Here is a 17,440-nt window from a genome sequence, read left to right on the forward strand (position 1 = left end):
AGTCCAAGGCCCATGCTGGAGTACAGTGGTCTCAAAAATAGTGTACATGCACTCTAGGAAATAAAACAAATATTCGAGAAGATATCAAAACTCTTATATATATATTTTTATTTTAAAAAAATCTAAGAAATTAAGATTTACTAATATGTAGATTGTTGCTGGTAATGTCAAAGTATCATTTACACACATTGTAAGTTATATAAGGTATCCTGATGGGAGAGCGGGAGTTGATTTGCTTTAAGATTTGGGGGTACTGAATTTTATCTGTGCCTTGTTATAAGTCACAGATTACATTGTCTAGTGTTAAATAACTCAACTCATAAAACAAACCGACTGTGGAAGAAAATAGCAGAATAAGGATAAATACTAATAAGCACATTTGAACAAGAATATCTCTAATACATAGTATGAATCCGTTGTCAGCTATATTACAAACATTTTTTAAATGATGATTTAATCATATTTGACACTAAGTCAACCAAAAATAATGATCAAGAAGTCTATTTGAAATGTGGATTTATATTCACTCTCATTAAGGATGAACCTCATCCTTAGTATATGGCATGCCCTGAGAAAAATGACTGAAATAATGCATGAAAAATAATATTACAACAAACGATATAACATTTATTTGTCAGCAAATGCTGTTAGACGATGCATAGAAAACACTGAAGATTTGAAAAAATGTGTTTGAATAAATTACATAGTGTGAGAGTTTCACTGTGTTGTTAAATGAAAGTATAAGTATTTCTAATATTTCAACCAATGGTATTTGTTAGGCTCAATTTCAGTAATATGAAGAACTGTGTTTTTATGAATCACTAAAAGGATTACTGGAAAAGATACCTGCCAAGAATCAAAATGCCCTCTAAGTAAAATAATGTATTCTGAAAAAACTATGTTAACGTAGTTTTGTAGTGTTGGAGTGGTTGATGTGGTTGGAATGGAAAAAGATTTCTGGGTAAGATTACAGAGCTACTTCTGCTCATGTAATTCATTCGCTCATAATTTACAAGCAAGCTATTTTAGCAAATCAGTTCAAGTGAAAGGATACACAAGTGCTGCAGGATGTCATTGATGTGATTAATTTGTTTTTGTTTTTTTGAATAAAATCTTTAAAATGTAGTAGAAAACAGAATCAAATATAGAAGTGGAGTCTTTATGATACTTTGTAGTATGATGGAAAGTGACCATGAATTTTGTTTGTACCACTTGAGGTTCACTGTTATTCAGTGGGAGATCATTGAGAGACGATATGAAATTTGTTGCAGTTATGCATTTTTATTTTATAAAATGACAAGAGTTCTAATTTTGATTCCCTTTTCTGTGATGACAGGTGCTCTCTAACAAATATTTCTGGAAAAAAAAGAAACATAGGGCCCCAAATAACGCTGCTTTGGACCACATCAGAGAGAAACGCAAAGGAGAAAGGGCAGTTTTCCCAATTTGGCACCTACTGCCAGGTGGGGTCTGAAGAGGGGCCAGCAGAGAACTGTAGCATCTGCAAGAGCAGGTAGGAATAGGCTGCCCAGCATAGTAAGGTGGAGACTGTACAGTACTTTTTAGGTTCGGTGTGACAGCGCCTCAGATTTGATGGGGATGGAATTGCTGGAAACACACTGGGGCCCCCAAGAATTGACAGGTAAGACTTTGATAGGATGTGACGGTTCTGCTCAAGCAGGTCTAGAGAAAGTGAGAAATTCTGTGTGAAAGGAGCTCAGGAAACACACTGGGTAGTGACCAGCCAGAAAGAGCCATGTTAGGAATTCGGAATTTCACATTTTAATAAAATAAAATAAATTTAATAAAATTAATCTGGAAACAAAAGTGTAGTACATATATAACCTCAAGATAAAGGATTTCCTTTAAATTAAAAATTTAAATTAAAAATGTGAAAAAAAAAGAAATATACTTGATCTTTTTTTTTTTTTTTAAGTAATTATACTAACAATGAGTGAGAAGATAACTGCTTTTTGAAAGATCCGTAGTATGGAGAGGACATTTTCATACCGAATGTTTGTTGTTATTTCCAAATAATGTGATTTTGTTGCCAAAACCAAGGTAATTGTAAAACTCCAGTTTCTGTATAATTTAAAAACTGCACAAAAACTGTATCTGAATATTTTTTAAAACTTGAAACAGAATTTTATAACTTGTTTTACAATCCTCCAAATGAAATCTTTAAATAGATTTTTAAAATTCTTTTGTTAAAAAAATTAAAATGCTACAGGTACCTCTTAGTTTTTAAGAATGACCGATTGACATCTGGGAAGATGAAAATTTACTAGCCAAATTTCAACAAAATCTTTTACACAATTGTTGGTTGGGATTGAAAATTGAGTACTGTGATTGAATAAGCACAGCTAATGGTGCTCTTCTTCATTTGGATATACTATTTTGTGAGGCTTTTCCCCCCTCCATGACAACCATTACAGCTAAGCATCATAATAACCTGAAAGTAGTACCAGATTTTCAAATGACCGCTTCTCAAAGTGTAAAACCAAACCAAGATACAAAGAATGACAAATATTTAATCACATTACTCTAAAAATTGTGTTTTTTAGTGAGAACAAAAATATTTGAAAATTGTTGATAAATGCAAAATTAAAATTTATTTAAAATATTGTTTATTTCTTGTTTACCTCATTCTTTAAAACAACTATTACTTCATATGTTCTATAATATCTATAATATGCCTATAATTTATAAATAATTGTATATATTCGAATGTGGGCTTATATTTGATCAGTGCCTAGTCAGAAAAACAGATATGACTCAAAACAGAGGGACTTTAATCCAGGGAATTGGTTGCAAAACTGTTGAAAAGTCTGGTGGACGGAAAAGATGGTGGCAGTGTTTTTTAGCAATAAATACGTGTAGAAAGCAAGGGAAAGTTTTGTTACCCAGAGCTTATAAGCACTGTGCTGCTGAGGCACTGGAGCACTGCTTCTGCTGTAAATGTTAGAATCACCATGGCCAGGAAGCCAGGTGACCACACTCCTACTGACACAGCAAGAGCCCAGGAGTCCACAGTTCCTCCAATGCTGTTGTATTTGCCCTGGCTGGTAGAGCTTCCAGTCACCTTTGATGACTGCTTCTGTTCTGCAACTGTGGTACTACTGCTGCAGTCAGCAGTCCTAAGAGCCAGATCCCAAGAGCTCTGTGCTACAGAGGCTGCTGAAGCACCATTGCTGAGACTGCTGGTGCCACAAACAGAAGGAAAAAAAAAATTCTCTTTGATCTTCTGCCAGTGCATCCCATCCTGGTAAAGCAATCTGGGAAATGCAGTTTTCAGGTTCCACCGCATAAGAGCACACGGAGGAGGTGGGAATGGGGTTGAGAACCAACAGACAAATCATCTACGTAGAGTTCAAAATATTTTTACTGATGGGATGTATAATTTTTAAAAATTGGAGAATCCATTGATCTAGAGTATAGGGGTAGTAGATCATTAGTAAAACTACATCTTCCTCCAAATTTTATTAACTTGTTTTAGAAAGTGGATTCTGGTCTGTTATCTAAAACAAGGGTTGTTATTCAGGAAACACACACTGGCAATATATCATTTATTTACAACCAGTATCTGTTTTGATTGCTAGTTAACAGTAACATTTCTTATTGGTCTATGCCCATGCCTTTCCAGCTATAAATATTTTGCGTATCACACACCACTGCCTAAAAACTGCTCTGATTTATTATTTATTTCTATACACTTATTAATTTAACTTTAAAAATAATAGTATAGTTAAAATGTAGCACCTGGAAAACTTCAGAATTTTTTAAAATTATAATATCTAACATTTTATTTTATAACATAAATATTTTATAATATTTATTATTGTGTTGTAAAATATATTGTAAACATTCAGTTAAACTGCTACAGCACAAAGTAATTATTGAGTGGCATATTGAATTAAATGCATTTATTGGTGGAGGGAGTATAGTTAAAGAAGTTTATTTTAGGCAAAAACCACATGGATTTTATTAAAATATTAGCTTAGAGTGCTTTGCAGTTTATTTCAGTTACAAACTTTTAGATATGATTTCATACGAAGTGTGTATTGGAGTCTCAGATCATTAAATTTTGAAAATGATATCCACAATGATGATTTATTTCTTTAATAACCCTTTTCATAATTAATACAGATTTAATTATGGGCAGTGTTCTTCTCTTATTGATTACTAATAAAACTGTTTCCTGATGAGACACTTGTTTTTTTATGTTCATATTCTACATAGGTTTAAATGATGCTGGGAGTATTATCTGAGTTGTGGAAGGTCCAGTTAGTATTACATTTTAAGTGGTAAAATGTCATCTGTTTGAAATAGAGGAGGACACCACATTTAATTTAGTGATAATCCTAAATTTATAGATATTCAACATAAAGTAGAATTTGTTTTGATAATTTGATAATTTTGAAACACCTAACATAATTATCAAAATAAAATTTAATTTAATGAAATTCATTTCAAAATTTCTATTTCACAAGAATCCTGTGGACGTATCTGATACATTATACCTTCTGATTTGTATATACTCTGATTAATGAGGTTTTCCTGTATTTGTTATTAATAGAAATAAAGAAGATTGAGATTTTTTGTAGGTTCTTTTCCAAAAGCTTGATATGACCTTATATATTTAAAAGGTTATGTTTGTAAGCCTATAACTTATCGGGGTTAAATGAGCTTTCTTAAAAATAAGAGATACTGTTTCCACCTATTTTGAATTGTCCCTGTGGCCTGTTGCCTCAGAGGAGTTAGCAGGCTCTTATCATGCTGACTCTATTATTAATATCTGGCTTCAATATTACTGGACAGATTGTTATTAATGTTTCCAACTCTTTAATCAAACTGGTTCCTGGTATGTTTCATCACTTTTGAAAGTTATTTATTTATATTCTGCTTTTCTTCATTATCCTTTCTTTAAATTTTATTTTGAGACAGGTATACTTTTTCTCAAATATATGTAAAATGAATATTGAAATTATTATTGGGGAATATATATACTCAAACTTGTTTCTCATCATTAGTTTTTTCCGAAAATTTCTTCCTAATCTCACCAGTTCATTACTCTAGAAAATTTTTGGAGTAATTTTGTCAAGCTCCTCCCTTTATCCCTTAAAAATTCCACTTGGATTGAGTTTAGGCCTGACTTCTACCACGTATTAGCTGCAAGACTTTGGGCCTCAGTTTCCTCATCTATAAATGAAAACATTAATATTACTTTTCTTATAATGCTGTTAGGAGGATTAAATGAGTTAGTGTATGTAACACCAAGCACAGTTTCTGATACATTATAATAGTGATAACTTTTATTATAAGAATGCATCCTTACTAATAGTAGCAACTTTTGTAGATAAGAAGAATACGGAGACAGATTTTGCATGTAGAGTCACCAAGCAGGACAGTGGGGATCTCACTAACCTGCTGGACAAACAACATCTATAGCAATTAAGATGCCTCTTTTATATCTTCTATGTAACTTTTATTTTTCCTATAGAATGCACTCTGTAGTTTGTTTCTTTTTCCTTGTGCATTGAATATAATGTGTACATATGGATAAATTATTATGTAAGTGTTGAAACTTTAAAGACAGTTGCTAACACTGTTCTAGATTGTTTAGGAGAGAAGATTGAGCAGGGAGCAGAAAAAGTTAATGTAGCATATATACCTAATACATTTTTCTAGAGCTAGGGAGATATTGAGAATGACATTTTTATGTTTTTTAATTCTTTGATTCAAAATTTATTGATTGTGCCACAAAAGAACTCTCCTCCCCTAAATTTCTGAAGATACTCATATCATTTAAGATCAGTTTATAGAGGTAGCAACAACAGTAATAGTCATAATAAGCTTGTAATTCAGACATTAATCTCTGTGCCTCTTTTCCACATGGCCATATTTCTCCTGTGTGTTTATGGAAAAAAAAGGTGATTGACTCATGTCCATATCTGAGTCATTCTATGTTAAAGATACTTTTGACTTTTTACTATTCACTATTCGCCATTTACTGGCCACTGTTCAAAGTGCCACTGGTCACTCTGTGCAACTCCTGGAGTATTTTCTGTCTCAATTAAGAAGCTTCTATGTTTGCAAAGGCTACAGCATAGGAGTGAACGTATGGCAGTACTTTATTTTTCCATCTTTTTATTCCTTATTATACTATTAAATGGGGTTGTAGAATATACCAAGCTTTCCAGGTTTGGAGAGAAGAAGAACATTTGCATCGCAAAAAATGCAAACCTCTTAGAATTTAATATTAGGTGTCACTCTTTTTAAAAAAATCTGTGGCCCCCTTGACATTGGGGAATTTCTCACTGCCCCCCTCTTTCCTGTCATTCTCCTCTCTTCCTCCTCTCATCTCATTTCTATGCTCCCCTACCTTCAAATTATTATTAATTTCTTTTGCAGCACACTTTAAACACACAAGAAGAATTATTCAGGTCCCACTCTTTGACCCTAACCAGCTTAAAAGGTATTTTTCTCAAAGGATATGGTTCTATTCCTATGAGGCACTCTAAGGCCAATTTCAGACTTATACTTGAACACTTATGTTGTAGATGTGAAAGAAAAAATGGATGAACAAAATGTAAAGGGAAGCTGAGTTTTTTTCTCAGAGATGAGTTAAAATTCTGCTATCTATAGGACAATACCTTTTTTATTCAACATTTTATTATGAAAATTTTCAGACACAGAAAAGTTGAAGAGTATTACTTTTTTTGTCTACTGTAACCATTTTTGTTTTTTCCAAGATCTTTTTTCCCCAAGATCTTAAAGTAAGAATACGTTCTATATGTGATTTAATGTGTTAAAATACTATCTATAGGTTGTTTATATCATCCTTGCAACTCAAATTTATTAAAGTTTTTAATTAGCCAAGTTTTATAAATCCCATATATTGCTTTGTTTGTTCATTTGTTCAATCATTCATTCATTTGTTTATTCATTCATTCAAGAAAACTTTATTGAGCTTCACCCATATTCCAGGTGTTCTGCAAGGTGTTAGGCTGACAAAACTTAATAAGTAGAACCTCTGTTCTAGGAGGTTCCTTCAGTCTGGTGGAGAAGGGAGGTATATTAAAGGATAGATGTCTACAACACTGCAAAGTGTATAATAAAGGTACTCCCAGTGATGTAGTTTACATGGAATGCTTTGTTTTTGTTTTAAAATTAAATATTTGTTGACTAGAATTGACATTAGATATGCATCTCTTCCCATGTAAGGGTCATACTACTGACCTACCACTAGTAAACTATGATTTATCTATAATCTCTTCTGTTTTTTCTTGGTACTGATGAGATACAATTTTAAGACAGATGACCAAGATTAAGGATTAAGGATCATTATCTAATTAGGCCAGATAGAATTGACTTTATGATGGTGGCCTCAGTACTTAGTGACACTTACTCATTTTGACCCACTAATCCAGACTTTGCTTTTCTACCCACGTACTAGGGCTAAAAGTCTTGTTCTGTCCATCATTGCAACATGACTCTTATTTTCACTCCTCCCCCTTCTTTTTCTTTTTAATCTGTGCAATAAAAGTATCTTTTGGGAATGTTCTTGTGAACAATCTTAAACTGTCCCAACATTTTTTCCTGTTTAACCTCACGTAATATAAAAACATTAATGATGCCTGAGAAAGGACTTGGCAAAAGTATACTTGGGATAGGGGTAAATGGTTTTGAATTTAGTTGACTTTCTTTTCAAAATTAAAGAAGTATCACCCTTCATGTACATGTGGAAGTATTCATTTGCCAAGTCAACAGTCTCTGATCAAAGTACATTGTAACCCTAAAATTAATGAAATTTTATGCTCCAGGGCAATAGGTATCACGGATTTCCACAATCATTTAAGAAGCACATGTGCTGTGTACTTGTAGAAGACACTTTACTAGGCACCTGGGGGACAATGGACAAAATTAACTCAATGGGTCTATAAACCACACTGTTAGAGAAAAAACTATCTCCAATCTAACCCCAGTACCTCCTCCTGCTACACACACACACACAGGCACACACACCTTTCATAAGCCACATTTTAAATTTAGGTATTTATATTTATTTTGTTTAATTTCATTTTTAGCTTTTTGATGGAAGTACAGGAAGTTTAGGGCACTGCATTACATGGGATATTACATTAAATAGTGGCAAGATTATTTGCTTGGGCTAATATTGTTCGCATGCCTGTCCCCCACCAGCCTGTGAAGTCTTCACAAGCAGAAACTACACCATATGTTTTATTTTCACTTTTCACCCTCAAGTATAGTGTATGGCACATAGTGGGCACAAAATACATGTTTAATTAATGCACAAAGATCAGAGCAGATAAATTTTCTCGCAGAATGAGACATTAGTATAAAAGTCTTGAGAATATATCTCTAAATAATTTAACGTTAAAACCAACTGCGTAAAAATCATAGGATGATATTATTCAGCATCTCTTACAAATCATTTATAATTAAATCCTTGTTTTTTTCCATGCCTTTCTCAGGCTATGGAAAACAAGAATTTTTAAAATTGTATTTTATTTATTATTTTGTTCTTTAAATAATTACTTGCATTTGTATTTGATACTTGAACTAGGGAACCGTTAAGAACTGTGTAGTTTTTTTGTTTTTTTGTTTTTCTTTTTTAAACACAGGGTATTCAGGAGACTAATGTATGGGAACTACATATAGTGCAAGTAGGCTTTATGAATTGATAGCCTTATTGGTTACAAGTTATTTTCCACTTCAAGCAAATGGTTGCACATATTTATGGACATTTGGAAACAGGCGATTGAATGGATTATGTAAACTTTTAAATAGACTCTTAAACCAAATGTATTGAGAGTTCTGGGTGTAAATTAGAAGAGCAAATTTGCTATATTAGTAAACAAGTTAGGAGGAATCATCAGGATGTATTGGATTTGACTCATAAGCGCAGATTCTTATGCCTAGATGAGGCCTGAGCTAGAATTAGATATTGGGAGACAATATGGTGTAGGGATTAAGCACATGATCTCTAAACCAGACAGGCTGGATTCAAATCTCATTACTGCTGTGCTGTGTGATCTTGGGCAAATCACTTAACCTCTCTGTTTCTTCACTGGGAAAATGAAACTAAAAACAATCCCTACCTCACAGAGTCATTATTAGGATTTAATGAGTTAATAAATGGGAAGTACTTAGAGGAGTTCCTGGCACATAGTAGGACTTAAGCATTAGCTATCATAATCATTATTATGTTAACCAGTTCAATTCCTTCCTTTCAAATTTAATTTAATTTATTATATGAAGCTGAGGATGGCTACATGACTTGCCCAGGTTACACAAACTACACATGGTGACAGTAGGACCAAAACCAGTTCTTAACTCCAACTTTAGGATGTTGCTACAGGATGAAATTGCCCCATGGCATATCACCATATGAAACAATTTAATTTAATAACTTTATAACTTCAGAGTCTGATAGTCAGTTAGGATTATTGCTTCATGTGGTGCTATGGTTAATTTAATACGTGGATCTCGAGTTCTAGCAGGGAAAGTGTATCTTGAACTCCAGAAAGTACTAAGAATATGTCACTTACTGTGCTTGGAATCTAGTAAAGTATGCAGATACAGAGAAAGTGTTGAGATGTTGTGCATTTTTCACTAAGCCAAAATATTTGTTTTTCTTTTTTAAATTCAACTAACTGGTTTTTCTTTAGAAAAGGTGAATAGCCCTCATGGTCCTTTACATTCCTTTTGACTCCTGCTGGTAGAAATCAAATACTGTCTTCTTATTCCCCTTGTGTTAAAGCAAACTAGACAAAACAAAAATACCTAGAACCCTATTTTAAAAAGTCAGGACATACTAGTATATAATTCAGATCAGTCTGTCAAACTGTGCAGCTTCTGTGCTTTTTTAAGTGGCATTTTTCTTCATACATTTGAACAAAGCTTCAGAGAAACAATAGGGCAATAGTAGAAAAACAGAACTGCCTGACTGAGCAGTAAGGGGTGAGATGCATGCTGGTACCTTAGGCACACTAAGTGAGTCTTAGAAAGGTTTTTCTCAAGACATGTGACCAAAAGTGGGGGGCTGTAACCTCCCCTTTCACGTGTGTCTGCCCCCTCTTTATTAAGCAGCCACCCTTGAGAGGGGTATAACACTACTGCAGTACCAGAGAATTAGAACTGGTGGTTTACAGTGAGAGTGGAGGGTCTGGAGTCTTGGTTTCTTGCTAGAATTTTCCTAGGACAGTGTGCATGTGTGGCCAGACATCACGTTTTAATTTCTGTGCTATGGGTTATTTACTCTTATAATAGCTAAAACAATATTGATCTCGGTTCTGAACATGACCCAAGATTTAACTGACATTCTAAAAGATTTTTGTGAATCAGATGAAGATAGAGTTAATCTGTAAGTTGTATATTGAAGTAATTAAGTTATTCATTTTATTAATTGAAAACTGACTTTTAAACAAAGGAATTGATACTTATATACTGAAGTAGTTTTGTTTATGCAAAGGAACACATCCTAATTTTTGAAGCATGGTGAAACACTAAACCATGTAAAAAGGATGATTTTACAATGAATGTACTTAATTATTGGTGCCCAAATGCAGGGTTTGAACGGGTCAGAATCAGTCATTTTTTCATTTTTATGTAAATTTTCTTTAGAATATTTAACCTGTATTGTAATGTTTCTAAGTCCCATCTAAATGACACACAGCCAAACAGTATAGAAATATTTTAAGGAAGGTGGCTGTCTAGGTAGACAGGCAGAGTCTAGTTTAAAAAAATTGGGGGACAAGGAGAAGGGCTTGAAACTAGTTCTGTTTTCTGATCTTTGTAATTCCATAGCTGCAAATGTATCACTTATGAAATAAGAAAAGGCATGGGGGAAGGGGTGGGGAAACACGTGATGGGGTAAGGAGTGCAATATCAGCATTATTTTGGTTCTAGCATGTAGACAAAAAAACGGTTAGAGGCATTAGACAAAGAAAAACAGTTTTTCTTTTTTTCTTTTAAGGAAGCATTGATTATTTTTATTTTTTCCTCCTAATAAAAGAACAAGGGAGTTCTGCTGTGGTTTCAGATCCATATTCTATGAAATCTTGTCCTGCTTGTGATGGAAGCTCCTTGTGGGATTTATTTCTATTGTTGTAACACTATGTACTATATGCATTGCACCTGTTCACACAGAGTACATTGCATTGTGGTGTTTTTTTACAGAGAGATGCTTCAAATAAGAAACCAATCTGCCTTCTTCTAGAGTACCAATCTATTAGTTACTTAATTAAACTTAATTCTGCTTTTGTCTGCAATGTTGCTTATGGTCTTGATTTATTTACTGAGCAATGATTTCTTCTTTGCAGTTATCAGTTTTGTCTGAGATCAGTTTTCCTATTGTATGGAGTCTGTTTTTTTCAGAGCCTCCTTTAAGACTGCTCTGACTTTAAAATCATTACTAGGCTTTTGTCAGAACAGATTTGTTGACACTCTTTTCACATTAAAAAAAAATAAATTTAAAAGATTGCACAAATAAGCTATGTATTTCACTATTTCCTGCTAATATGCAAAAAATGTATTTATGATAATTACATGTACTGTGTGCCAGAACTGAAACAATACATTCCTCATAATGGAGCATAAATAAAGAAGGTGGAGCCAGCTGCTCTTAAACTGTTTATTTGCAAGCAGTAATGATATAGAGAATATACCTTTTTCACTCTGTTAGTCTGGCAATACTGAACCTGTTGCTGCATTAGACGAGTTGCATTTTGCTGGATAGGGGAAGGAAGGCTGTCTGCTGTCTGGTAGGAGGGCTTTGTCTGTGCCTTTCTCTCTCTGTTTCTTTCTGTTTTTCTTTCTCTCTCTCTCTCCTCTTCTCTCTCTCTCTCTCTCTCTCACTCGCTTGCTCTGTCTCTGTCTCTCTCTCCCTCTCTGCCCCCCACCCCCTGCCTTGCTCTCTCTCTCTCTTCCCGTCTCTGTGGTTTGTAAGGTAGGTTGCAGTGTGTGTATATACACAACATCAAGAGCAGGAAAATGGACTCATTAGGGAGGCAGGCAGTCATTACCACTCACACTGTACTTCCAGGGAGACACCGATTATGAGAAGAGAAACTCAGCGCTGGGGAAGAAGGTAGGGCAGACAACTTTCAAAAAAAAAATCCTGCTTCCTCAATCCCCCCTCTACCTATCATCTCCTTTAGCCCCCAGTGCTTTTATTCTTTCTCCCTTGAATTTTAATTTCTAGATTTAAGTTTGACAGAGGTATTGCTAGCTTAAAATTTAGAACATCTCTAGGAGGCCTATCCTCTACTAATTTTCTTCCGACTTATTTAAGGGTGTGCCCTTGTAATTTAGTTTAATTACTTTTAAAATAATTACAAACAAACCTATTTTTCTTACTAAAGTCCCAAATAAATCAGTATCTCTCACTCTTTTAAAACAGACCCCTCGTATGTTTGTCAGTCTCTTTGCTTTTCTTGTCTGTTTATGCAGTTCCATCTGTCTGTCTATATATCATGTTGTCCTTATTTATTGCTAACTGGGTTTTGTTAGTAATGTGCCAATGAGTTCTAGCTGCAGTGACAGCCTGGGTATTACTAAAGTGAGACTCTTGTTCTTTGTTTTACATTGAAGTTTAAAGTCCATATTTACAGTTTAAATCCTCGAAGCAGGTTGAATACTTTTTGCCAGTATGTTTTTTGGATGGCATTGGCCATAAGGTGAGGGGTTGTCACTGAGGGTGGGTATAAATCTAGTAATTATTTTTATTATTACATACTCTTCTATACTACATGTGGGGGGTATTCTGAAAGGAATAAGCTACTCTGTTTTGTAACTTGTATTTTGCAGATGGACTTTTACATTTGTAGGGATATCACTGTGGTTAGTAAGATTGCAAACTTTCTTAACAAGCAGTTTTTATCCTAGGACAGTTTCCTTTCAGTATGTTACTGTTTATTTATGCTTGGGGAGGGAGAAGTGGGGGGCTGGCCGTCTTTTTACAAAGTGGAAGCTATGAAGTGTATCAGGCCATCTTATGCAACAACTGTAAGTATTCATTTAACATTTCGAGAACTATAAATAATGCACTTGTTATTTCAAACATAGTTTTGAGGTGCTTTCTTTTTCCTTTATTATTTATTTTTCTTTTTTATGGTGGGAAAAGTTGCATTCACAACTAGGTGACATTGTTGAAGAGTTTTCCCAGAACAGTGTTCTTCAAAATTCAAAGAAGTAGTTAAATAGGTCCATTTGAAATGGTCTCCTTAGTGGAGTTTTATTTGGATTTGTCCAAAAGTAAAACTGTTGTTCCTTTGATAAAAATTAAGTCAGGTGGTAAGATACGCAAATGTTTTCAGCATACACATTAAGCAATGATAGAAAATGGATGCTAATCCATAGAGATCTTTGATAATAACAATCACCTTTTTCATAATAAATTATTTATTTAATAGAAGTGGCAGACTTTCTTTTTTTTTCTTTCTTTCTTTTTTTAAATTCCATTAGGCCTCTCTGACAACACAAAGAAGTCCATAAAGCAATATTCTTAACCCACCTGGGACGCCAGAGCAGATTCCCAAACACATTCTCAAGGTTCAAGCCTAGTAAAATGTTTATTAAAAATCCATTATTCCAAGAGGGTGGTGAACTTTTGCTGCTAAAAGTCTTTTTTTCCTTTCTTTTAAAAAATTTATTCAGAGACTTTTAATTTGCTTATATTACCTAAACTTTTAATTTGCTTATATTACCTAAACTGGAAGGCCAGCTTTGACCAAGAGTAGTACAGATGCTGAGTATACTCAGTCAGGGCCTGTCAGGGATTTTTTTAACCCTGAAGGTGTAAAGGGGAACTGTGGGGGGAATCTGTTGAAAGTGTATGTTCATATGGTATGCAATATATGGTGTTTCAAATGTGATTTTCTCCATTTCATACTCTTTGACCCAAACATTCGTTTTAAAACTAATATGTCAAAACTGTGCATGTCTCATGCACCTGTCATTTTCTATATTAATATTATGAGAACTACCTAAAATTCTACCCTTTTTTCAAAAGAAATCTTTAATATATCTCTTGACCAATAATTTTTTTTTCTGTACACATGTATGTGAGGAGATATCTGTGTGCATGTATGTATGTTTATGTACATATTCTCATACATGTGTGGATAAAAAAATCACAGATTCCTTGTGGATATGACAGCTTAAAATTTCATGTTAAGCATGTTTATGTTAATTAGAAGCAAACAAAAAACAGAGAGGTTTTTAAGAGAAGATGAAAATTTCCTTTAACCTTCTAGAAAGAATAAAAGAGTAAACATTTAGTCATTTTTATGGTTGGCCTGATTTTTAGAATGTGTATATGTTTTCTTTTGCATTATAATTCTTAACCTTAAGTAGATTTAAAATATTTTTAGTATGAAAAATAATCTTAGCCTTTTCTGGGAGGGACTGTCACAATCTAAATACAGCAGGACATTATAAAATGTGCATAAGTAAACTCAAAACCAGAGTATTCTGCTATATAGGGATTTGGAAAGCTGAAAGGCTTGCATCACAGGAGGGCTATAGAGTGCCAGAAGAATTCATTAACCAGCCTTGCTGGTTATGGTGGGCTTTTCCTATCAGCACATGAAATCTGCCTATTGAAAGCCCTGGAGTCTTGGTCAGGTCACAGTGTGTTTCGTTTTAATGTTGGAGCAGACAGTTATCTAACACACCCACATGAGGAAGTGCTCTAAAGCAGTTATTTCATGCTTTGCCATGCCCTGTAGCTAAAACAATTTGGTACTGAGTGATGTGTGTGTACTTTTAAACTCCTATCCGATGAAAATCAGCTATGGCTCCTTGAAAAGGACCAAAACAGTGGAATGCAAGACTGTAATTCAAATGCTAAGCACATGCTGGTTTAAACTTTTTTTCTTTAGGGGAAAATCACTATGATTATTTTTAATGTAAAGACTATATAGTAATTTCTTGGATTTTACTCATTAAGATTTCAAAACTTGCGGATAGTTTCCTTCTTCATATTTTTCTCCAGAAGCCTACATTCATCAAAAGGATAGCAGCTGCATACTTTCCCCTGAAATGTGAACAAATAAATGGTATTCCTGTTTATTTATCTATTTTTGAATTTTAATGATTAGTCCTTGTGCTAATTAACAAATTCCCGTATTCATAAAATCTGGCACTTTATAAATATCCAATTGTGTGATTATCTACACATGTTCTGGCTTTCTATAAATATAGAAATTATCAGTGGATGTGTTCATGAACTTGCCCAAGCTTGAGTAGCAGCTAGTCATGCTGCCACATAGGAGCCAAGTTCGAACCCTGAGCAAATGCGTTGCCCCAGGGTCTTGCAAGGTGTGTGGAAGCAGCATCTGGCTGACGGCTAACTAGTGACCCTTGCTGGCAAAGGAAGGACTGATGCTGACATTCTTTGAATGCCACTAGTTCCAGCCTTTTTCAGTCCCAAGGGTGCCTTCTTTAGGTCTAAAAGTTGATAATGGATATTAGAGCTGACTTGTCTTGGAGGCCACTTTAGAACTATATTTTAACAAACTACATTTTTCAATGGAAAATACACTTTATTAAACTTTTAAAGAAGAATAAACTAGTATGTTCATCCTAAGGTCCGTAGCCAGTGAAAATCTAATAAGCATGAAAAGTTGCATAGCGCTGAAAAAAAACCTAAATATTTCCATTTACATGGCCATGTGACTATCGCAAGCACATAGAAATCATACATTGCTTACATAGTAATAGTTCACCCTACATCAAGAACAATAAACACTAGCAGTTGAACAAATGTGTACATGCAAAAGTTATTCTTAAATTAGAAATCAACCCTTTTATATGATTTTTTTTTCATGTTGTATAAGCCATTTTGGTTAGCTTATGCAATCACTAGGTATTATTTACAGTGTTACTACAGTCAGCATTGGCCATTTGATTTCTTTGCTCCAAACTTTCAAATCAGATATACAATTCCTAGGTTATTTGGCAAAACCAGAAATTTGCAGTTTTCTTGAAAACCTATGTTTCATGCATTTCCATTGCTTAAGTAATTTCTAGCATTTTGCAGAATCCTCAGGGATTATAGCAATGCCAAATAACTAACAAAATCCTTTTAATTCTTTACCAAAAACCCAAGGGCAATATCTATATCCTAGAATTTCTAGAGAAAGCCTGAATTCATATGTTTTTCTGTAACATAGATATTATACATTTAATCATCAAATAACATTGATGCCAATTATGTTTAATGTATCAAAATATATTCCTTGAGCTCTATTACTTCTAATTTCAACATAGGCTATCTTTTGAGATTGTGGGAAGAAATAATACCATCTATTATTACTATCGTGTATCTGTAACCACTACAGCAGATGTTGGAAACAACATTCAAGGGCCTATAAGAAAAAAGGGCTTTTCTGCCACTCTAGCTGTTCAACTGTAATAATGAATAAGTGGCCTGCTATTTCTGCACTAAACTGTGGAAAAATTATGCTTGACTTTGGCTTCATAACCTCTCTTCTACTCCAGGATCAAGCCTTTTTGTGATTCTACAGTTAACTTGAAAGTAATCAGCTTGAGGACGTGGACCTTGCCTTTCTGGAATCTTTTGACACTCAATTGAAACTTCAGCTCGGGGTGTTCTGTAGTTCAGTTAACCAAAGCAACCCTTATATAACTGCTTTAACTTTGGGAAAGTTAGTTGCTGACTTCCAAGTGAGTATACTGATATAGGAGCAAGGGCTGAATTCATTGATCCATCTAGTTACCAGATGGAAACTGCAGATATTATTACTAATTTCTGAATATTAAGTCTTAACCTTTGAAACTTTGATGGGGAAGGTGGTAATTACAGCATAATGTGTTTATCTTCTTGATAGTAAAAGTAATTTTGCCACTGCATAATTCTGTCATGAGGTATGATGAATTTAACATACATATTACACATTATGCATTTAAAACGTTAAGAATTTATTTGAAAGCTTTTCATATTAAATAACTAATGTAAGGATTTGCGTTCAACAAATATAAAACTATTTAATGGAGCTTGGGGATTTTGGAAATTAAAAAGATGTCCAATAAATTGAAACTAAAAATGATAATAATTATTAATCTTATACATAATAGTATTATTTTGTTTTTTAGAAATTTGTCATCTAAACTTTTTTTTAAACCGTATTTGAATTTAAATTATTTAAAATTTAATTCTCTCTAATGTTTAGAAGGCTTTAGTTTTTTACTAAATGAGCCTGGATATTTGCTATTTTTTCCTTTCCTTTCAGAAATGTTCTGTGAATTACTGTTGTAATCAAATTATGATTTGTTGTTGGCAAATTCCTTTTATAGTATGAGCTTCTTTCCAGTAAATGAAATGCAAGTAGGAGAAAATTAAAGTAATATTGTCAGTTTGCTCAGGTACCAAATTAAAACTTAGTAAAAAAAC

General features: G+C 33.7%; 1 protein-coding gene across 1 annotated transcript in view; it reads left to right on the forward strand.

Annotated features, from left to right (window-relative positions):
• The window catches only part of ZBTB20 (zinc finger and BTB domain containing 20), an 814,580-nt gene that overhangs the window by 31,955 nt on the left and 765,185 nt on the right, over positions 1 to 17,440 (forward strand). The window contains exon 4 of the mRNA XM_082460046.1: positions 1,337 to 12,112. The gene's annotated coding sequence lies outside the window, so the exon portion shown is untranslated. The remainder of the gene's footprint in view (positions 1 to 1,336; positions 12,113 to 17,440) is intronic.

This window comes from Balaenoptera physalus, assembly GCF_965194825.1.
Source record: "Balaenoptera physalus genome assembly, chromosome: 4".
In the NCBI taxonomy this organism is placed as follows: domain Eukaryota; kingdom Metazoa; phylum Chordata; class Mammalia; order Artiodactyla; family Balaenopteridae; genus Balaenoptera; species Balaenoptera physalus.